The sequence below is a fragment of the Somniosus microcephalus genome, chromosome 10 (genome assembly GCF_052327205.1).
Source record: "Somniosus microcephalus isolate GS21.2 chromosome 10, FLI_Smic_1.0, whole genome shotgun sequence".
Taxonomy (NCBI): Eukaryota; Metazoa; Chordata; class Chondrichthyes; order Squaliformes; family Somniosidae; genus Somniosus; species Somniosus microcephalus.
The window spans coordinates 142,707,686-142,729,522 of record NC_140996.1 but is presented as its reverse complement, the minus strand read 5'-3'; positions in this window follow the sequence as shown (position 1 = coordinate 142,729,522).

Below are 21,837 nucleotides of genomic sequence, written 5' to 3'. Positions count from 1 at the left end.
CCTCCTTAACGAAGGAGGAGGCCTGCACTTCCCGAGCCTGCCGCACCGCAGCGGGCGCCGCAGCGCGGAATAGCGCCGCAATGCGGCGCGTGGCGCCAGTTTTGAGGCGCTGAGACCCCTCAGTAGCGCCGGCAGCCGTTTGGGCGCGGCGCTACTGAATTTTTGGTGCGCGCAGGGGGACTTAGCGCCGGCACTAACTTCCAGCGCTAAAGCCCTCGCAGCGCCAAAACCGAATTTCTAGGCCATATTGTTTTAAAAAAAAAATGATTTAGAAGTCATTAACTTATCTAATCTCATTAAATTTTCCTACCTTTCCCCGTTTTTCCAGGTAGGCCTCGAAGCCTCGGCCTCTCCTCCACACCCACGCCCGAGCTAGGCACATCCCGGCCCCACTCGAAGGCTGGAGGGGCGGGCCTCAGCCCAGCGCCGCTACCTTACTAAAGGGTGCGCGCGCAGCAGGAGCAGCTGAGACGCGGCGTCTCTCTCTCTGGCTCGGCTGGGGGGCGGGGCTTGGTGAGCATCAAGGGTTACCCTGGCAACCGGGCCCGCCGGCCATCTCGCACAGCCGCAATCTTGAAGCCAGCTCGGGAGGCCGATTGCTCGGAAGATCGCGCCTCCGGAGTTCGGTGCTTGGTTGGTGGGGGGGGGCGAGCCTCGGGGGTGGGGGTGGGGGTGGGGGGGACGAGCCTCGGGTGGTGGGGGTGGGGGGTGGGGGGGGGAGTCTCGGGGGGGCCAACCTCGGGAGTTCGGGGGGTGGGGATCAGGGGGCTTTGGGAGTTTGGGGGGACGGGGATCAGGGGGCTCGGGACTCTCCCCCTTCCCCTCCCCTACCCCCCTCCCTCCTCTCCCCCCCTCCTCTCTGCCTCCTCCTCCTCCCCCCCTCCTCCTCCCTCCTCCCCCCTCCTCCCCTCCCCCGCCCCCCCTCCCCTCCCTGCCCTGCCCTCCCCCGCCCTCCTCTCCCCCTCCCCTCCCCCCTCCCCCTCCCCTCCCCTCCCCCCCCTCCCCTCCCCCCCTCCCCCTGCCCTCCCCACCCCCCCCTCCGCTCCCCCTCCCCTCCCCCTCCCCCTCCCCTCCCCTCCCTCTCTTCCCCCCAGTCGCTCTCTCTCTTCCACCCAGTCGCTCTCTCTCTTCCCCCCAGTCGCTCTCTCTCTTCCCCCCAGTCGCTCTCTCTCTTCCCCCCAGTCGCTCTCTCTCTTCCCCACAGTCGCTCTCTCTCTTCCCCCCAGTCGCTCTCTCTCTCTCTTCCAACAACAACATGCCCTCGAAAAAGCCTCGGCACCGCCGGGCACTTCAGCAAGTCTATCTTCTATCTATCTATATATATAAATCGGTACATCTGTCTGTCTGTCTGTCTGTCATTCTGTCATTCTGTCTGTCATCGCCTGTGCGTCTGTCGGGCTATGCGCTCGAAAGTTACAGGGCGTACCTATATGCGCGCGTTACCTCCAAAGAAAGCTTACGCTTCCGAGGCGGTTTTTAAGCGTATTTACGTTTCGGCCGGGCTAAAATTGCGGCCCGCGGTATCCCCAAAAACCTTCAACGTTCTGCTCTTTAGCATCTCATTATCCGCTCATTAGTGACAGAGTGACCTCGAGCTCGACCAATCGTACGCCGGGTTGCTGGCGCGTGCCGCTGGGTCAATCGGTGCATGTGTGGCCGGGCCTTATCGTTCTGAACCGAGGTGAGTCGCCGCCATCTTGATTCCAAACTTTTCCTTTCTTTTTCCCGCTTTCAGCGTCTTAAAAAAAAACGTTGCTTTAAAACACATATTGTTTTAAAAAAAAATGATTTAGAAAGTCATTAACTTATCTAATCTCGTTAATTTTCCTACCTTTCCCCGTTTTTCCAGGTAGGCCTCGAAGCCTCGGCTTCTCCTTCGCACCCACGCCTGAGCTAGGCACCTCCCGGCCCCACTCGAAGGCTGGAGGGCCGAGCCTCAGCCCAGCGCCGCTAGGGTGCGCGCGCAGCAGGAGCTGAGATGCGGCGTCTCTCTCTGGCTCGGCCGGGGGGCGGGGCTTGCTGAGCGTCAAGCGTCACCCTGGCAACCGGCCTCCCGACCGTTTCGCACAGCCGCATATCGGCGGTCTTCACCTCGGGGGGGGGCCGCGACCCTCTGCGGTGGGCCGCGACCCTCGGAGGGGGCCGCAACCCTCGGGGGGGTGGGCCGCGACCCTCAGGGGGGGCCGCGACCCTCGGGGGGGGGCCGCGACCCTCGGGGGGGCCCCCACCCTCCCTCCCTTCCCCCCCGCCCCCCCCGCCCTCCTTTCCCCCCCTTTTCCCCCCCCCACCCTCCCCCCTCCCCTCCCTTCCCCCCCTCCCTTCCCCCCCCTCCCTTCCCCCCTCCCTTTCCCCCCTCCCTTCCCCCCCGCCTCCCTTCCCTGCCCTCCCCCTCCCCCCTCCCCTCCCCCCCTCCCCCTCCACCTCCCTCTCTTCCCCCCCTCCCCTCCCCCCCTCCCCTCCCCTCCCCCTCCCCCTCCCCTCCCCCCTCCCTCTCTTCCCCCCAGTCGCTCTCTCTCTCTCTTCCAACAACAACATTCCCTGGAAAAAGCCTCGGCACCGCCGGGCACTTCAGCTAGTCTATAATATATAAATCGGTACATCTGTCTGTCTGTCTGTTTGTCTGTCTGTCATTCTGTCATTCTGTCTGTCATTGCCTGTGCATCTGTCGGGCTATGCGCTCGAAAGTTACAGGGCGTACCTACGCGCGCGTTACCTCCAAAGAAAGCTTACGCTTCCGAGACGGTTTTAAGCGTATTTACGTTTCGGCCAGGCTAAAATCGCGCCCGCGGTATCTGAAAAACCTTCAACGTTCCGCTCATTAGCATCTCATTATCCGCTCATTAGCGACAGAGTGACCTCGAGGTCGACCAATCGTACGGCGGCTTGCTACCGTGTGCGGCCAGGCCCTCCTACGGTCGAGTGACGGGACGATTGACCAATCCTACGCTTTGGTGACCTGACGGTCAACAAATCGGTGCGTGTGTGTGGGCGGGCCTTATCGTTCTGAACCGAGTGAGTCGCCGCCATCTTGCTTCCATTCTTTTTCCTGCTTTCTGCGTCTTTCTTTCAAATATACATTTCCAGCAAAATAAAATTCAATTTATTAAATTCTTTTAAAATAATCACTCATTTGTAATATTTTATCTAACCTGAACATTCTTTTTCCTACCTTTGCCCGTTTTTTTCTTAGGCCTGAAAGCCTGGGCCTTTCTTGCCCAGCCAGGCCCGAGCTAGGTAACCGGGCTGCTGCTAAGCTCCTCACTGCCCCCCCCCGCCGTGTCACGTTACCCGGGGCAACGGCGTCAGCCATGAGGGTCAGGGTGCGCGCGCAGCAGGAGCAGGTGAGACTCTGTTCCGCGCTCGGCTCGGGCGGGGGGGGTGGGGGCGGGGCTCTCGAGAGTGCGGATCGGGTTACCCCGGCAACGGGAGGGGTGCGGGCCGGCTGGGGCTTGGAGAGCGCGGCTCTCGGCCGGGGGGGGGCGGGGCTTGGAGAGCGCGGCTCTCGGCCGGGGGGGCGGGGCTTGGAGAGCGCGGCTCCCGGCTGGGGGGGCGGGCTTGGAGAGCGCGGCTCTCGGCCGGGGGGGGGCGGGGGCTTGAAGAGCACGGCTGTCGGCCGGGGGGGGCGGGGCTTGGAGAGCGCGGCTCTCGGCCGTGGGGGGCGGGGCTTGGAGAGCGCGGCTCTCGGCCAGGGGGGGGGCGGGGGCCTGGAGAGCACGGCTGTCGGCCGGGGGGGCGGGGCTCGGAGAGCGCGGCTCTCGGCCGGGGGGGCGGGGCTCGGAGAGCGCGGCTCTCGGCCGGGGGGGGCGGGGCTCGGAGAGCTGGGCTCTCGGCAGTGCGGGGCGGCGCGGCAGGGTTACCCCGGCAAACCGGGGCGTGGCCGTGCCTGTCTCTCAGCCTCAATCCCTCCCTTCCTCCCCTCCCCCCCCGCCCTCCCTCCCCCCTCCCTTTCCCCCCCTCCCTTCCCCCCGCCCCCCTTCCCCCCCGCCCCCCTTCCCCCCCTCCCTTCCCCCCCGCCCTCCCTTCCCCCCACCCGCGCTCTCTCTCTACCACCCAGTCGCTCTCTCTCTACCCCCCAGTCGCTCTCTCTCTTCCCCCCCCAGTCGCGCGCTCTCTCTCTCTTCTCTCTCTCTCCGCCCCCCCCAGTCGCTCTCTCTCTCTCTCTTCCAACAACAACATGCCCTCGAAAAAGCCTCGGCACCGCCGGGCACTTCAGCTAGTCTATCTATATATATAAATCGGTACATCTGTCTGTCTGTCTGTCTGTCTGTCTGTCATTCTGTCATTCTGTCTGTCATCGCCTGTGCGTCTGTCGGGCTATGCGCTCGAAAGTTACAGGGCGTACCTACGCGCGCGTTACCTCCAAAGAAAGCTTACGCTTCCGAGACGGTTTTAAGCGTATTTACGTTTTGGCCGGGCTAAAATCGCGCCCGCGGTATCTGAAAAACCTTCAATGTTCCGCTCATTAGCATCTCATTATCTGCTCATTAGCGACAGAGTGACCTCGAGGTCGACCAATCGTACGGCGGCTTGCTGCCGCGTGCGGCCGGGCCCTCCTACGGTCGAGTGACGGGACGATTGACCAATCCTACACTTTGGTCACCTGACGTCGACCAATCGGTGCGTGTGTGGGCGGGCCTTATCGTTCTGAACCGAGGTGAGTAGCCGCCATCTTGCTTCCATTCTTTTTCCTGCTTTCTGCGTCTTTCTTTTCAAATATACATTTCCAGCAAAATAAAATTCAATTTATTAAATTCTTTTAAAATAAATCACTCATTGTAAATATTTTATCTCACCTGAACATTCTTTTTTCCTACCTTTGCCCGTTTTTTTCTTAGGCCTGAAAGCCTGGGCCTTTCTTGCCCAGCCAGGCCCGAGCTAGGTAACTGGGCTGCTGCTAAGCTCCTCACCACCTCCCCCCCCCCCCTTGTCACGCTACCGGGGCAACGGCGTCAGCCACGAGGGTCAGGGTGCGCGCGCAGCAGGAGCAGGTGAGACTCTGTTCCGCGCTCGGCTCGGGCGGGGGGGGGCGGGCTCTCGAGATTGCGGATCGGGTTACCCCGGCAATGGAGTGCGGGCCGGCTGGGGCTTGGAGAGCGCGGCTCTCGGCCGGGGGGGTGCGGGGCTTGGAGAGCGCAGCTCTCGGCCGGGGGGCGGGGCTTGTAGAGCGCGGCTCTCGGCCGGGGGGGGCGGGGCTTGGAGAGCGCGGCTCTCGGCCGGGGGGGCGGGGCTCGGAGAGCGTGGCTCTCGGCCGGGGGGGGCGGGCCTCGGAGAGCTGGGCTCTCGCAGTGCGGGGCGGCGCGGCAGGGTTACCCCGGCAACCAGGCGTGGCCGTGCCTGTATCTCAGCCTCAAGCCCTCCCTTCCTCCCTCCCCCCCGCCCTCCCTCCCCCCTTCCCTTCCCCCCGCCCCCCTTCCCCCCCGCCCTCCCTTCCCCCGCCCTCCCTTCCCCCCTGCCCTCCCTTCCCCCCCTTCCCCCCTCCCTTCCCCACCTCCCTCCCCACCCTCCCTTCCCCCCCGCCCTCCCTTCCCCCCACCCGCGCTCTCTCTCTACCCCCCAGTTGCTCTCTCTCTTCCCCCCCAGTCGCGCTCTCTCTCTCTCTCTCTCTCCCCCCCAGTCGCTCTCTCTCTTCCCCCCCCAGTCGCGCTCTCTCTCTCTCTCTCTCTCCCCCCCCCCCAGTCACTCTCTCTCTCTCTCTTCCAACAACAACATGCCCTCGAAAAAGCCTCGGCACCGCCGGGCACTTCAGCTAGTCTTCTATCTATCTATATATATAAAGCGGTTCCTTACGTTTTGTCTGTCTGGCTATACGCTCGAAAGTTATAAGGCGTACCTACCCGTGCGTTACGTCCAAAGAAAGCTTACGCTTCCGGGACGGTCGTAAGTGTATTTACTTTTCGGTCGGACAAAAAATGTTCGCGCGTTATGCAAAAAACCTTCAAAATTACGCTCATTATCTGCTAATTAGCATTGATTGACTGACGTCAAGGTTCGACCAATCCTGTGCCATCATGATTGACCAATCCAACAGTTCAGTCACCTGATGGTTGGCCAATCGCTGCGTCTGTGGGCGGGAGTAATGATTTTGAACTCAAGCATCGGGCAGCCATTGTTCAACTACTTCCAGCTCAAAATCTGCTAATCCAGCTTCGAAAAAGTTAGTATCTCTTTTAAAAATAACATAAGATTTACCAAAAATGTTTTATAAGTACTTTCACTTTCATCTTGCAAGGTATTAAAAGGTAGAAATGTTGCCCGGCGGCAGATTCACAGAGGGACACAGAGACAGGCCCGAAAGCCTGGGACTCAATTTAAAATGTTGCCCGGCAGCAGATTCACAGAGGGACACAGAGACAGGGCCGAAAGCCTGGGACTCGATTTAAACAGCCCGGCCCAAAACAGTTAGTCTCTCTTTTAAAAATAAGATAAGATTTACCAAAAATGTTTTATAAGTACTTTCACTTTCATCTTTGAAGGTATTAAAAGGTAGAAATGTTGCTCGGCAGCAGATTCACAGAGGGACAGAGAGACAGGGCCGAAAGCCTGGGACTTGATTTAAACTGCCCGGCCCAAAACAGCCCTGGCAACGCCGGGCTCCCCCAGCTAATCTGCAATATAAAGCTAGTATCTATAATGGTGGAAACTACCGGAATGTCATAAAAACCGAACTGGTTCACTAATGTCCTTTAGGGAAGGAAATCTGGGTCTGGCCTACATGTGACTCCAGAGCCATAGCAATATGGTTGACTCTTAACTTCCCTCTGAAATGGCCTAGCAAGTCCCTCAGTTTTACCAAACTGCTACAAAGAAGTATACTAAGAATAAAACCGGATGGACCACGAGGCAGCAGACACAACCAGCCCAGTCAAACCTGCAGTAACATCTGGGGGCTTGTGCCAAAATTGGGAGAGCAATGCCACAGACTAGTCTGACATAGTCAGACTCACAGAATCATATTTTTCAGCCAACAGTCCAGACTCCTCCATTACCATCCCTGGGTCTGTCCTGTCCCACCGGCAGTACAGACCCATCAGAGGTGGGAGCACAGTGGTATACAGTCGGGAGGGAGTGGCCCTGAGAGACCTCAACATTGATTGTGGAATTAAGTCTCATGGCACTAGGTCAAGTATGAACAAGGAAACCTCCTGCTGATTACCACCTACCTCCCTCCCTCAGCTGATGAATCAGTACTCCTCCATGTTGAACATCATTTGGAAGAAGCACTGAGAGTAGCAAGGGCACAGAATGTACTCTGGGTGGGGGACCTCAATATCTGTCACCAAGAGTGGCTCGGCAGCACCACTACTGACTGAGCTGGCCGAGTCCTGAAGGACATAGCTGCCAGTCTGGGCTTGCAGCAGGTGGTGCGAGAACCAACATGAGGAAAAAACCTACTTGACCTCATCCTCACCAATCTATCTGTCGCAGATGCATCTGTCCACACAGTCCTTACAGAGACAAAGTTCTGCCTTCACATTGAGGACTCCCTTCATCGTGTTGTGTGGAACTATCACTGTGCCAAATGGGGCAGATTCAGAACAGATTTAACAGCTCAAAACTGGACATCCATGAGGGCATTATCATCAAGCCAGGGGACAAACCCTCGCTCAATGAGGAATGTAGAGGAACATGCCAGGAGCAGCACCAGGCGTACCTAAAAATCAGGTGCCAACCTGATGAAGTTACAACGCAGGAATACATTCATGCAAAACAGCGGAAGTAGCATGCTATGGACAGAGCTAAGCGATCCCACAACCATCGCAGATCAAAGCTCTGCAGTCCTGTCACATCCAGTCGTGAATGGTGGTGGACAATTAAACAACTAACAGGAGGAGGAGGCTCCATGAACATCCCCATCCTCAATGATGGCGAAGCCCAGCACGTGAGTGCAAAAGACAAAGCTGACATAATCGCAACCATCTTCAGCCAGAAGTGCCAGGTGGGCGATCCATCTCAGCCTCCTCCTGAGGTCCCCATCATCACAGAAACCAGTCTTCAGCCAATTCAAATCATTCCACATGATACCAAGAAATGGCTGAGCGTACTGGATACAGCAGAGTCTGTGGGCCCCAACAACATCCTGGCTATCATGCTGAAGACTTGTGCTCCAGAACTAGCCACGCCTCAAGCCAAGCTGTTTCAGTACAACACTGTTACAACACTGGCATCTACCGGACAATGTGGAAAACTGCCCAGGTATGTCCTGTCCACAAAAAGCAGGACCAATCCAATCTGGCCAATTACCGCCCCATCAGCCTACTCTCAAACATCAGCAAAGTGATGGAAGGTGTCATCGACAGTGCTATCAAATGGCACTAACTCACCAATAACCTGCTCACTGATGCTCAGTTTGGGTTCTGCCAGGATCACACGGCTCCAGACCTCATTACAGCCTTGGTCCAAACATGGACAAAAGAGTTGAATTTCTCAGGTGAGGTAAGGGTGACTGCCCTTGACATCCAGGTAGCATTTGACTGAGTGTGGCATCAAGGAGCCCTAGTAAAATTGAAGTCAATGGGAATCAAGGGGAAAACTTTGCACTGGCTGGAGTCATACCTAGCACAAAGGAAGATGGTTGTGCTTGTTGGAGGCCAATCATCTCAGCCCCAGGACATCGCTGCATGAGTTCCTCAGGGCAGTATCCTCGGCCCAACAATCTTCAGCTGCTTCATCAATGACCTCCCCTCCATCTTAAGGGCAGAAGTGGGGATGTTCGCTGATGACTGCAAGTGTTCAGTTCCATTCACAACAAAGTAGTCCTTGCCTGCATTCAGGCTTGGGCTGATAAGTGGCAAGTAACATTCGTGCCACAAATGTGTCAGGCAATGACCATCTCCAACAAGAGAGTCTAACCACTGCCCCTTGATTTTCAATGACATTATCATCGGCAAATCCCCCACCATCAACATCCTGGGGGTTACCATTGACCAGAAACTTATCTGGACCAGCCACTTAAATACTGCAATAACCAGAGCAGGTCAGAGGCTGGGTATTCTGCAGCGAGTGACACACCTCCTAACGCCCCAAAGCCTTTCCACCATCTATAAGGCACAAGTCACATGGCTGCAAGGTGACCATGACTGGGAACTAAACATCCAGGGGTATTTGACAATTAGGAAGGACAGACAGGAAGGAAAGGGAGGTGGGGTGGCTATGTTAATAAAGGATGGAATCACTGCAATAGTCAGAAATGATATTGGGTCAAAGGATCAGGATAGTGAAACAGTTTGGGAGGAGATAAGGAATAATAAGGGGAAAAAGTCACTAGTGGGTGTAGTCTATAGGCCTCCTAACAGTTGCAACTCTGTTGGTTGGAGTATAAATCAGGAAATAGTTGGGGCTTGTAATAAGGGAACAGTTATAATCATGGGGGATTTTAACTTTCATATTGACTGGACAAATCAAATTGGGCAGGGCAGCCTTGAGGAAGAGTTCATAGAGTGCATTAGGGACAGGTTCCTTGAGCAGTATGTTACTGAACCAACCAGGGGGCAGGCAATCTTAGATCTGGTCCTGTGTAATGAGACAGGATTAATAAAAAATGTCCTAGTAAAGGATCCCCTTGGAGTGAGTGACCATACCATGGTTGAATTCCAAATTCAGTTGGAGGGTGCATACTAAGCTTAAATAAAGGAGACTATGAAGGTATGAGAGCAGAGTTGACTAAAGTGGACTGGGAAAATAGATTAAAGTGTAAGACGGTACATGAGCAGTGGTGTACATTCAAGGAGATATTTCACAACTTTCAAGAAAAATATATTCCACCGAGGAAAAAGGGCGTAAAAGAAAAGACAGCCATCCGTGGCGAAGTAAAGTAATAAAGGATAGTATCCGACTGAAAACAAGGGCATATAAAGTAGCCAAATCTAGTGGGAGGACAGAAGATTGGGAAGCATTTAAAAGCCAACAAAGAATAACTAAAAGATTAATTAAGAAAGGGAAGATAGATTATGAAAGTAAACGAGCAAAAAATATAAAAACAGATAGCAAGAGTTTCTACAGTTATATAAAAAGAAAAAGGGTGGCTAAAGTGAATGTTGGTCCCTTAGAGGACAGACCAGGAAATTAGTGGTGGGGAAGATGGAGATGTCAAAAACGCTGAACAAATATTTTGTATCAGTCTTTACAGTAGAGGACACTAAAAATATCCCAACACTGGACAAACAGGGGGCTATAGGTGGGGAGGAGCTAAACACGATTAAAATCACTAAGGGGGTGGTACTCAGTAAGATAATGGGGCTAAAGGCGGATAAATCCCCTGGACCTGATGGCTTACATCCTAGGGTCTTGAGAGAAGTAGCGGTAGGGATTGCGGATGCATTAGTGGTAATTTTCCAAAACTCCCTGGATTCAGGAAAGGTCCCAGCAGATTGGAAAACTGCTAATGTAATGCTCTTATTTAAAAAGGGAAGTAGACAAAAGGCTGGAAACTATAGATCAGTTCGCCTAACATCTGTGGTTGGCAAAATGTTGGAGTCCATTATTAAGGAAGCAGTAACAGGACATTTGGATAAGCATAATTTAATCAGACAGAGTCAGCATGGTTTTATGAAGGGGAAGTCATGTTTGACAAATTTGCTCGAATTCTTTGAGGACGTAACAAACAGGGTGGATAAAGGGGAACCAGTGGATGTGGTGTATTTGGACTTCCAAAAGGCATTTGACAAGGTGCCATACAAAAGATTACAGCACAAGATAAAAAATCACGGGATTGGGGGTAATATACTGGCATGGGTGGAAGATTGGCTATCTAACAGAAAACAGAGAGTTGGGATAAATGGTTCGTTCTCGGGTTGGCAATCAGTGACTAGTGGTGTTCCGCAGGGGTCAGTGCTGGGACCCCAACTCTTTACAACCTATATTAATGATTTGGAGGAAGGGACTGTGTGCATCATATCCAAGTTTGCCGACGATACAAAGATGGGAGGGAAAGCAGTGAGTGAGGAGGACATAAAAAACCTGCAAAAGGACACAGACAGGCTAAGTGAGTGGGCAGAAATTTGGCAGATGGAATATAATGTTGGAAAGTATGAGGTTATGCACTTTGGCAGAAAAAATCAGAGAGCAAGTTATTATCTAAATGGAGAGAAGCTGCAAAGTGCTACAGTACAAAGGGATCTGGGGGTCCTGGTGCATGAAACACAGAAGGTTAATATGCAGGTACAGCAGGTGATCAGGAAGGCCAATGGAATCTTGGCTTTTATTGCAAGGGAGATGGAGTATAAAAGCAGGGAAGTCTTGTTTCAGTTATACAGGTTACTGGTGAGGCCACACCTGGAATACTGCGTACAGTTTTGGTTTTCATATTTAAGAAAAGATATACTTGCTCTCGAGGCAGTGCAGAGAAGGTTCACTCGGTTGATTCCGGAGATGAGGGGTTTGACTTATGAGTAAAGGTTGAGTAGGTTGGGTCTCTACTTATTGGAATTCAGAAGAATGAGAGGCGATCTTATCGAAACATATAAGATTGTGAGGGGGCTTGATCGGTTGGATGCGGCGAGGATGTTTCCACTGATGGGTGAGACTAGAACTAGGGGGCATAATCTTAGAATAAGGGGCTGCCCTTTCAAAACTGAGATGAGGAGAAACTTCTTCACTCAGAGGGTAGCAAATCTATGGGATTTGCTACCTCAGAGAGCTGTGGAAGCTGCGACATTAAATAAATTTAAAACGGAGATAGACAGTTTCCTAGCTGATAAGGGAATTAGGGGTTACGGGGAGCGGGCAGGGAAGCGGACGTGAGTCTAGGTTCAGATCAACCATGATCCTATTGAATGGCGGAGCAGGCCCGAGGGGCCATATGGCCTACTCCTGCTCCTACTTCTTATGTTCTTATGTAAGTCAGGAGTGTGTTGGAATGCTCTCCACTTGCCTGGATGAGTGCAGCTTCAACAACACTCAAGAAGCTCGACACCATCCAGGACAAAGCAGCCTGCTTGATTGGCACCCTATCCACCACCTTAAACATTCACTCCCTCCACCACCGGCGCACCGTGGCTGCAGTGTGTACCATCTACAAGATGTACTGCAGCATCTCGCCAAGGTTTCTTCAACAGCACCTCCCAAACCCGCGACCTCTACCACCTGGAAGGACAAGGGCAGCAGGCGCATGGGAACATCACCACCTCCAAGATCCCCTCCAAGTCACACACCATCCTGACTTGGAAATATAATGTTGTTCCTTCATCATCGCAGGGTGAAAATCCTGGAACTCCTTCCATAACAGCACTATGGGAGTACCTTCACCTCAAAGACTGCAGCGGTTCAAGAAGGCTGCTCACCACCACCTTCTCAAGGGCAATTAGTGATCGGCAATAAATGCTGGCCTTGCCAGCGACGCCTACATCCCATGAACAAATAATTAAAAAAAACCCTCATTGTCATTCCAAAGACACACTCAACTCTTGCTTACTGCCTTCACAGGAGACAGTAACAGCATTCTGTTCTCCATGTTAGCAATTGCAAAACTCCTTCATCACTTCGGACTCCAGTCGCTTGCTTTCCATTCAACCCCTCCCCATCCTACTTGCATCTTGCTTCTCCCTCTCAGCACATGCATTACATGCAAAAGGCCACACATGCACTTTCCTTTTCAGTAGCCACTCCCTAACTCTTGCACCTTTCTTTTTGCAGGAAAAAACAGCGCACAACACAAAGGAGAAGACTAAGACTGGGGGAGATACACCCAACATCACAGCCCTCACTCAGATGGAGCAGGACGCTTTGGAAATCAGCAGCTCTTCAAAAGTAATGCCAAGGTTTATCTGTGCAAGGTCTCTGCCTGTTACTGCTGTCCCTCTGTGTACCTCAATAAATCATCGTGGAGCCATCAAGACAACTTCAAGCTGCATTGTGAAGCCTGTCGCTTACTACTGCCAGTCTGTCAGTAACACTTGTCAATTTCTCTTTTCTTTCTAGGTCATTCTCAGCAGCAAGAGCCTCCTAATAGCACCCCAAGGAAGGACAACCTTCCTGTGCATGTACTGTCATGCATGATGATTTCCACCCCACAGTATTGAAAGAAATGTGAGGAAATTGTAAATGCAATGTCATAGGCAGAGATTTTCTGGGGGGGTCAGCGGGCGCAATCAGTGGCGGGTCAGGTGGGAAAGTGGTGCTTTTCCCCAGCTGGTCGGGACCCCGCTGTGAACCTACTGCCATGTGCCTTTCCCCAATGTAGGGACTGTCAGTGCTGAGCAGTGTAGGTTTCTCAAAATTCCCACATCTCCCAAGTTATTAATAAGGGACCCTGAAGGATAAGTTATTAACAAGGGTACCCTAAAGGAAATGGCTTTTGGACTTCATGGCAAGACCTACAAGGTCAAAGCAGGACCCTGCAAACAGCATGTCAAGTTCAAAACTCAAAACTTGACATGCCTGGGCCTGTGGGAGACAGCTTTAATTTGTGATTTCAAACCAGACAGCTAAAAGAGACAGAACACGCATTCTTCCCTTTAAAACAAATCAACCCAGGAAACGACTTAATCTTGCACAAACTTAAAGCCATCAAGACTATGCATATATAATCGCTCACAGTTCGAACTAGCTACCAAGCCAGGAAGACACCGATTTACATTATGCATAACAAACACCGAGACATTAAAAACCATTTAGCAAAGAGACAACCGCCCAAAAACCAGTTATGGTGAATGACTCTAATCACCTTAACGAGCCCACCAAAAAAGTAGACAAAGAAATAACCCTGATTTGACGCGCAGATAACAAACTCAGAAAGAGTATAATTGTAGGCCCACTGGTAACCAAGGACACATCACACAGAGGCAGAAGCTTGCAGGACACGGGGGCATTCAACCAGAAGGATCACGGAACATCACGGCGAGGGGACACGGTGGGGCAGGCTTGACCAAAGACGACCAGGCCGCAACCGCAGCCTTACCGACCACAAGCACCGCGGTAACAAAGGGCCGGGTAAACCATACCTTCAGATCATTACCACTGTACAGGTAATGATCTAGGCCACCGCGACCGAGCTGACACCGAAGACCGCCAACCGAACCCCAGAACCGCAACCAGCTTAACTGACAGGATTCGAACTGTCAAGAAACCTCCATTGGTGAGCATAATCCCTGGTCCCTTTTAGCACAATTTAGTTAGATATTGGGGGTGGGACAAGGGCAGGGGGACTATTAACTGTGATTTTCCCTCATTGTGCCGTGTGTTCCCCATTCTTAATTAAGTGTACTCTTGAATGTCTGTAAATACTCCAGTAATCTAAGTGTGTAATTTTTATTGTGACTCTAATAAAATACAGTTTTCTTGCACCAAACCAGTTGTCTACTCCAATTCTGTATCGCAGCCTATACCTAAGTCCGGAGTCCAGAACCCAGGGGTGTGAGAGCGATTCGAACTGCTCAAAACAGTCAGGGGCAAAGCCGACTCACACACCACCCCTACAGCAGACCCCGATACGCAGTGGCGGCTTCACAGCGGGGTAACCAAATCAGGTAATTACTGGCTTGTTTAGTGCCACTTAAGAATGAATTTCAGCTCACCTTTTGCATTTGACAGCTCACCCATGGGGTCCACGCTGGTTGTGGACCACGTCTGTCAAGCTGAGGTGGGAGTTCAGTGGCCATTGAATTAGCTGATGAGTTGACAGCTTCAAATATCTTCCCTCAGCCACAAGCTCTTCCTCACTGCATTTCCACAACAGGTTCACCAAGTCTCCATCCAGTCTGACCTGATTACCTCTCTCACCATTGACAGATCGTTCTGTCATCTCTACTTCACCTGCCATCTATTCCATCAGCCTGGGTGCCCTTGAAACTCTCTCACCTTGGTCCTCAGAATCCCACCACGATCAGCCCCAACACCAGCAGCACCAGGCACACCAGCAGCACCAACATCCACACCAACCTTCTCCGCAATCACCTGATGCTGCACAGGACAGAGGGCATCAGCACCTGACCACATTGCTACCCGGGAGGCCAGGAATGGCCTCACCAAGGCCAGATTTACTTTACTTGATGCTGTACACCCTGGCTACAATATGATATCTCAGGTTGGCACCACCCCAAAAAGCATCCCTACAATGCCCAAGCCATTTCTCTCACACTCATGACCATTGCAGGGGTACCGTGATGTCTCACCATTCACTGCAACTCACAAAGCCACTTCCAAAGGTGCATGCAACTCTGTCTAAGAATGCAAAGTTTTGAAAATAAAGGTTTCAATGTTTGACAGCACATGAACAGAAACTTTACAGGAACATGGGATAAAACACCCAAGTGGCTATGCTTGTGTATTGTTAGTTGGGATGATTGCACTAGAATGAGTGTGAGTGTGAGGGGTGGCTAGTGAGATGGGGATGTGATAATGTAGATAGAGAGGGATGGGTGGAGGTGCAAGGTAAGTTGGTGTGAGTAAGGAAGTGCAGGAGTAAGATAGGGAAGGCAGAGTGATGGGGATGTGATGAGTGGCACAGCAGGATGAGATTGAGTGTGGCTTTGTACTAACATTTTGTGATCTACTGAGATCATTGAAATGTTTGCAGCACTGCACCCAGGTCCTCTGACCACATCCCTGCTTCTGCCCTCCTGTGCAATGAGCAACCAGGCTGTGTTGATCTCATGAGGAGGTCTCCTCCACCCATGGGAAGGGAAGAGGACCTCCCTGTGTGCTGTGACTCCCTCCAGAAGCATATGGGTGCAGTCCTGTGCCTTTGTGCCATGATTGTCAGTGTTTGCAGCACCTCAATGCTGTAGAACACTGACAGCACAAATGTCAAAATAAATTTGGACATGGTCCCTTTAAGGAAACCGGTTGATGACGCGTCATCAAATGACATCACCAGACCCGCTTCCTCTAATTGGCTGGGAAATGTGCTGGACGGGCTTAACAAGCCCTATCATGGGAAAGTCATTCTACACAGCGGGATGGAGCCAGCAACCAGTTCGGGACCCGTCACCGACATCGCACTCCATGGACCTGCCGAGGTCAGCAAAATCATGGCCATAATTCAGGTTCAGGAATTGAGCCTTTGATTGGAAAATTGCAGATGACACTTCATTATATAAAAAGGGAAGGTGAGAGAAACCAGCTAACTACAGAACTGTCAGTTTAAAATTTATGGGGAAGTTACTGGAACCTAGCATCAGAGACAGCGATTGAGCACTTAGACAAGTTACAGCTGATTAAAGACAGTCAGCATAGACTGGTAGACATGATAGGTAGGACATTTTCAATTAATCTAGTTGAATACAATAGCAAAATACTGCGGATGCTGGAAATCTGAAAGAACAACAGAAAATGCTGGAAGCACTCAACAGGCCAGGCAGCATCCGTGGAGAGAGAAACAGAGTTAACGTTTCAGGTCTGTGACCCTTCATCAGAACTGGAAAAGGTTAGAGATGTAACAGGTTTTAAACAGGTGCAGAGGCAGGGAAAGAGGGAGGGGAGGTGAGGAAGGAATTGAAGGAACATTCTGTGCTCGGGTAGGAGGCAGGAGAGATTTAATGTTGCAAATGGGGATGGCAGAATCATAAACAGCCTGAAAAATGGGGGCAGGGGCTATAGTCTGAAATTGTTGAACTCAATGTTGAGTCCAGAAGGCTGTAAAGTGCCTAATCAAAAGATGGGGTGCTGTTCCTCGAGCTTACGTTGAGCTGCATTGGAACAGTGTAAGAGGCCGAGGACAGAGAGGTCAGAGTTGGAGTGGAGCGGAGAATTAAAGTGACTTTACTTGTACTTCTTGCAATTTAGTATACTGTATTCGCTGCTCACGATGTGGTCTCCTCTACATTGGGGAGACCAAACGTAAATTGGATGACCGCTTTGCAGAACACCTCCGTTCAGTCCATAAGGGTGGCCCCGAGCTTCCGGACGCCTGTCACTTTAATTCTCCGCTCCGTGTCAGTAGTGGCCCATCCAGTTTCTGCCAAGCAGTGTGGGTTAAAATTCCACCCATTACGTCTATCACCCACCATTTCACTTTGTCTGGCCTATGTCTTAAACTTGCATGTAACTTATAAGATAGTGCTGGTACAGTTTGCAGGAGAGATTTTTAAACATCAGCTTATTTTGTCTTCCATGTGTAACTTTTCTTTTCTTTCTCAGTTTCCTTACTTTCTCCTTTGTTATACCCTGACAGCCTACCTTCATAGATGCCTATCAACATTAAAAAAGCTATGTTATTAACTTTTAAGAATTTATTTCCTCTTGTAGCTAATTTTTGAAAAATTAAGGTAAAGTTCACCTCGAAATCCAAATCCAGTCTGCATATTCAGTGTTTCCTTTTCGATTCCTGAATCCAAAACATGGAATCCAGATACTGAATGGCCCAGATTTGGCAATAAAAATAGCGGTGAGGCTAACAGCGTTCACTGTTATAACGGAGTAAATCTGATAGCAACTTCTGGTATCCACACATGCGCAGTTAAACACGGAAATCCGGAAGTTGCTGTCAACGATTCCCCGCTCCTCCACAGGATGTGTTGTAAAAGTCCTCACCAATAGACTCAGCACTGAAATCAATGCAATGGCTGAAGTTGGGTTCTTGCCCACTAGTTCCCCACTAAAGTTAGGGCTGGTGCATTCAGGAGTAAGTGAATTTTTAAACAGTGTGATAAGTGATAATTACTGCTAAACATCCTCTCTGGCCCTGCAAATTAATTTTACAAGTGTGGAGACTCAGTCCTTCAGAAGTTAGTAAGCGTTGGAGATTTAAAACTATTTTCTGTCTGTCTTTTTTATCTCTTCCTCTCTTAAACACATCTGTCTTTCCCAATCGTTATTTTGCTTTCTGTACATGATTTAAATCTAATTTATACTTCCTGGTTTAGACTCTGCGGGCTTGATTTTCCAAGCCCCGAGGAGGTGGGTTTGGAGGCGGGAGTGGTGGGAAAATTGCAGAATCGGAGGGCAGGAACCCATCCCGCCCCCAACCCGCCTCTGTGCCAATGTCCCAGGAGGCGGGTACCTGACCTGTGCTCGGAGCTGCCTCCCCGAGGTGGGAAGGGGATTAGTGCCAATTAACTGCCTGTTAACAGGTAGTAAACGGGCAGTTTTTTGCCTAATCCCTATTTTTAGCCCCGAAGTGTGGGCTGTCCGACGGCGCCGAACCACCGCCAAGTTAGCGAGGCGGACCGTCGGCCTGCAGGGGTTGGAGGGGTCGAGATGTCCATTGTGCAGGTGAGTGATGGGTACATGTGTGCAGGGGTAAGTGTGTGAGGTAAGTGTAAAGTGTTTTAATAAGTTTTACTTACCTTTACTTTCTCCTGCAGGCTTCCTTCCTTCAGTTCTCGGGAGTCCCTCAGCTCACCGGCACAGAAAGCAGAATGGCCGTTGAACTGTCAAAAGCTGCAGCCTCTGCTTTCTGGTCTGGAGAGCTCTCTAACTGAGCCTGAGTAGAAGGACTCAAGTTAGAAGACAGATTGTCAGTGTTTGACACCTTCACAGAGCTGTCAAATGCTGATTTTTCATCTGTCAAAAGCTCTTGACAGATGAAATGGCAATCGCTGACGTCACCAGTAACCAGGTGTCCCTTAATTGGCCTGTCAAGGTCAATCAAGGGAAAATAGCGTGGGTTGGCCACAAGTCGATGGAGGTGGGACTACAACCCAAAAAGTGGGAGTCCCGCCTCCAAAACTCCCCATTGACAGAATCGAGCCCTGCGTGTCTCAGTGAGGATTCTTCAATCTGATTGATTGAAGAGGCTTGCTGTTTCTTGCGCTACTCACAGATGCCACAGATCCCGTGTAGAGGGCGTCATGCTGGATCAAACGCTGGATTAATGCAAGTCTCCACTCAAAAGCCCATGAAAACTTTGAGTGCAGCTGTTATCAGTTTAGCATCAGACAACTTCAGTGGTCAATTATTGCAGCTGGTCACTGCACTTTCTTAGAATGTCCCATTGTTTGAATTTATTGGACAATCAAATAGTTCAAAATGATCTGATATTGAAATTACAAACTAGTTCTTAACCATTGCTGATAATTTACTGCTTTATGCTCATTCTTTGGTGAGACTTATTTACCAAAAATAAGTTTAGTCAGGCAACAGCTTTTATTTCATACCTCCAACATCATCTTGCCTAAGCTCATCTATATTGAAAAAAAATGCAACCGAGTGGCTATTACAACAACAACTTGCAATGAATGTGGTAAAACATCTCAAGGCGCTTCATGTGAGCTTATTATCAAACAAAATCTGACACCGAGCCAAAATCAGGAAATACTTGGACAAAAGAGGTAGGTTTTAAGGAGTGTCTTAAAGGAGGAGAGAGAGGTAGAGAGGCGGAGAGATTTAGGGAGGGTTTTCCAGAATTTAGGACCTAAATCTGTTCCAACAGGACTGCGAACAAAGCCAAAACTGTAGGCCAGAAATTGTTGTCAAAATAACAGTGAGACTAATGGCACTTGCTGTTATTTATATGTAAATAGTACAGCAACTTCAGGCGAGGGGCAGATATGCGGTTAAACGCGGATATCCAAAAGTTGCTGTCTGAGTGGTGCTGCTCCGCCATTAGCTTCATGAAAACGACATTTTGCTGTTTGCCTCACATTGACATGCAGTAAATGTCGAAGTTGTATTCGCGCTGTAGCTATGAACTGAACCCACCACAGATATTTAGGGCTATTAATTAGCAGCGTAAATACCCTTTAAATTATGTGATAATTGTTAATTACCGCCAATCAACCTCTCTGGCACTGAAAATTAACTATTACAAATGTGGAGTCCCATTCCTTCAGGTTTTGAAATTTTTGGCATGATTTTAAAAATGTCAAATTTAAAATTTTATATTAATTTCTTACTTTTCCTTTCTGTCTCTGTTTTCTCTCTCTCTTAATCCAATCTTTTTTCCCTCTCTTTATTTCTCTTTTTGTACCTGATTTGATATTGAATTCACCCCCTTTTAATTCACCCTCCATCGCAGTCCTCCTGCTGCTTATTTCCCAACCGTTGAATATCATTGGTTAAGGAGATACCCTGCTGCTGGCTCTGTTCACTCAGGTCCCAGATGCTCTGTTTCCCTTGTTGCGATGTTGTCAGTTCGCGCTTTCAGCAATTTTCTGGGTAAAAGTGTTTTTGAGCTATTGGGTGCAGGCCAAGTCTAACTAACGGCAGGTGCTGTTAGATGCCGTTACAGCAAAACCTGGCCCTACATTCAATGAATCTTGCAAAATGAGCAGCAAAAGTCAAAACCATGATCTTCTTACTTCCAATGTTTTAGGAAAGCCTATACATTCGGCTGCACAGCAACCATTTTTCCAGTGCTGACCAGCCTACTAAGCCCCCAATATGGCTGGCAGGAAGTGTTGTGTCTGTGTATAATAAGACACAGACTGCCAGAGAAATGGTACAACAGGTGTTTACTGAATGAGGGTTACTCTAGAACTAACTATACAGATCACTACTCAGGGTTTATATACAGGTGTGGTCACTGCTGGTACTACAGTATACAGGAGCTGTAAAAAGTAGTTCTCTCCCTTAAAGGTACATACATTACAATTCCTCCCCTTTTAGATTAACAGTACCATAACACTCATTTAACAATTAAATATCAAACTAATTCCAATTAACACTTTTAACATGCAACATTAGCTGAAAATAGTCTATTTATAAATTCAGTCTTTGGGGAGGCTTCCTGATTCTTTCTGGATAACGCCTTTCCCAAGTGTCTCGCTCTTGGTGCGGAGGCGATTCTAGCACCCTGTCGTCAGTTGATTCATCAGCTTCCAATGCTATTGTTTCTGAGGTAGATGCGACCTGTACGTCGGGTTCCTCACCAGGTACGTATGGCCGAGACATGGGGTTGACTCGTTCCTGTGACTCTAGGATCTGGTCAGCATGGCATCTGAAAATGTTCTCCCCAACATCCACTGCATACATTAGTGGCCCCTGCCATGTGCATATCGTTCCTGGTTGCCATTTCTCTGTTCGGTAGTCATGGGCCAAGACTGGTTGCCCTACATTGAAGCTCCTTGTCGGCTTCTCATTGATGTGCTGGAATTGCTTACTCTCAACATCTCTTCGTACATTTGGTCTGAGCAAATCCAGACGAGATCTCAACCTTCGGTTAAAGAACATCATGGCCGGGGCCTGGTTGGTGACTGCATGTGTCGCATTTCTGTAGGCTAACAGGAAATTGTCCACCTTATGCTGCAGTGGAATGTCGTCATCGCACATGGCCTTTACTGCTTTTTTAAAGGTTTGTACGAACCTCTCAGCCAATCCATTTGTGGCTGGATGATATGGGGCGGATGTGTAATGCCTTACCCCATTCCTTTTCATAAATCTTCAAAACTCTTCGGACACAAACTGTGGTCCGTCATCAGAGCAAATCTGCTCTGGCAAGCCGTTCCTGGCAAAAATGGTCCGTAGGACTGCAATAGTTTTCTCCGTGGTGGTGGAGGACATTTTGATCACCTCAGGCCATTTCGAGTGCGCATCCACGGCTATTAAAAACATTGAGTCCATGAATGGACCAGCAAAATCAATATGCACCCATTGCCATGGAGATGAGGGCCACTCCCATGGGTGTAGAGGGGCATGTGGTGGTGCATTTTGGACCTTCTGGCATCCTGAGCAGCTCTTCGTCAGGTCCTCGATTTGCTGATCGATCCCCGGCCACCACACATAAGGCAAGGCTTTTCATTTTCACCCCTCCCAGATGACCTTCGTGAAGCTCATTGAGCACTCTCTCCCTTAACTTGGGTGGAATTACCACTCGGGATCCACACATCAAGGTCCCCTGGCATACTGACAGCTGTTCTCTTCTGGATGAGAATGCTGGCAACAGTGAGTCGCCATGTGCTGGCCATCCCTTCACCGTCAAATCATATACCCGAGACAGTGTCGGGTCATTTCGGGTCTCCTTCT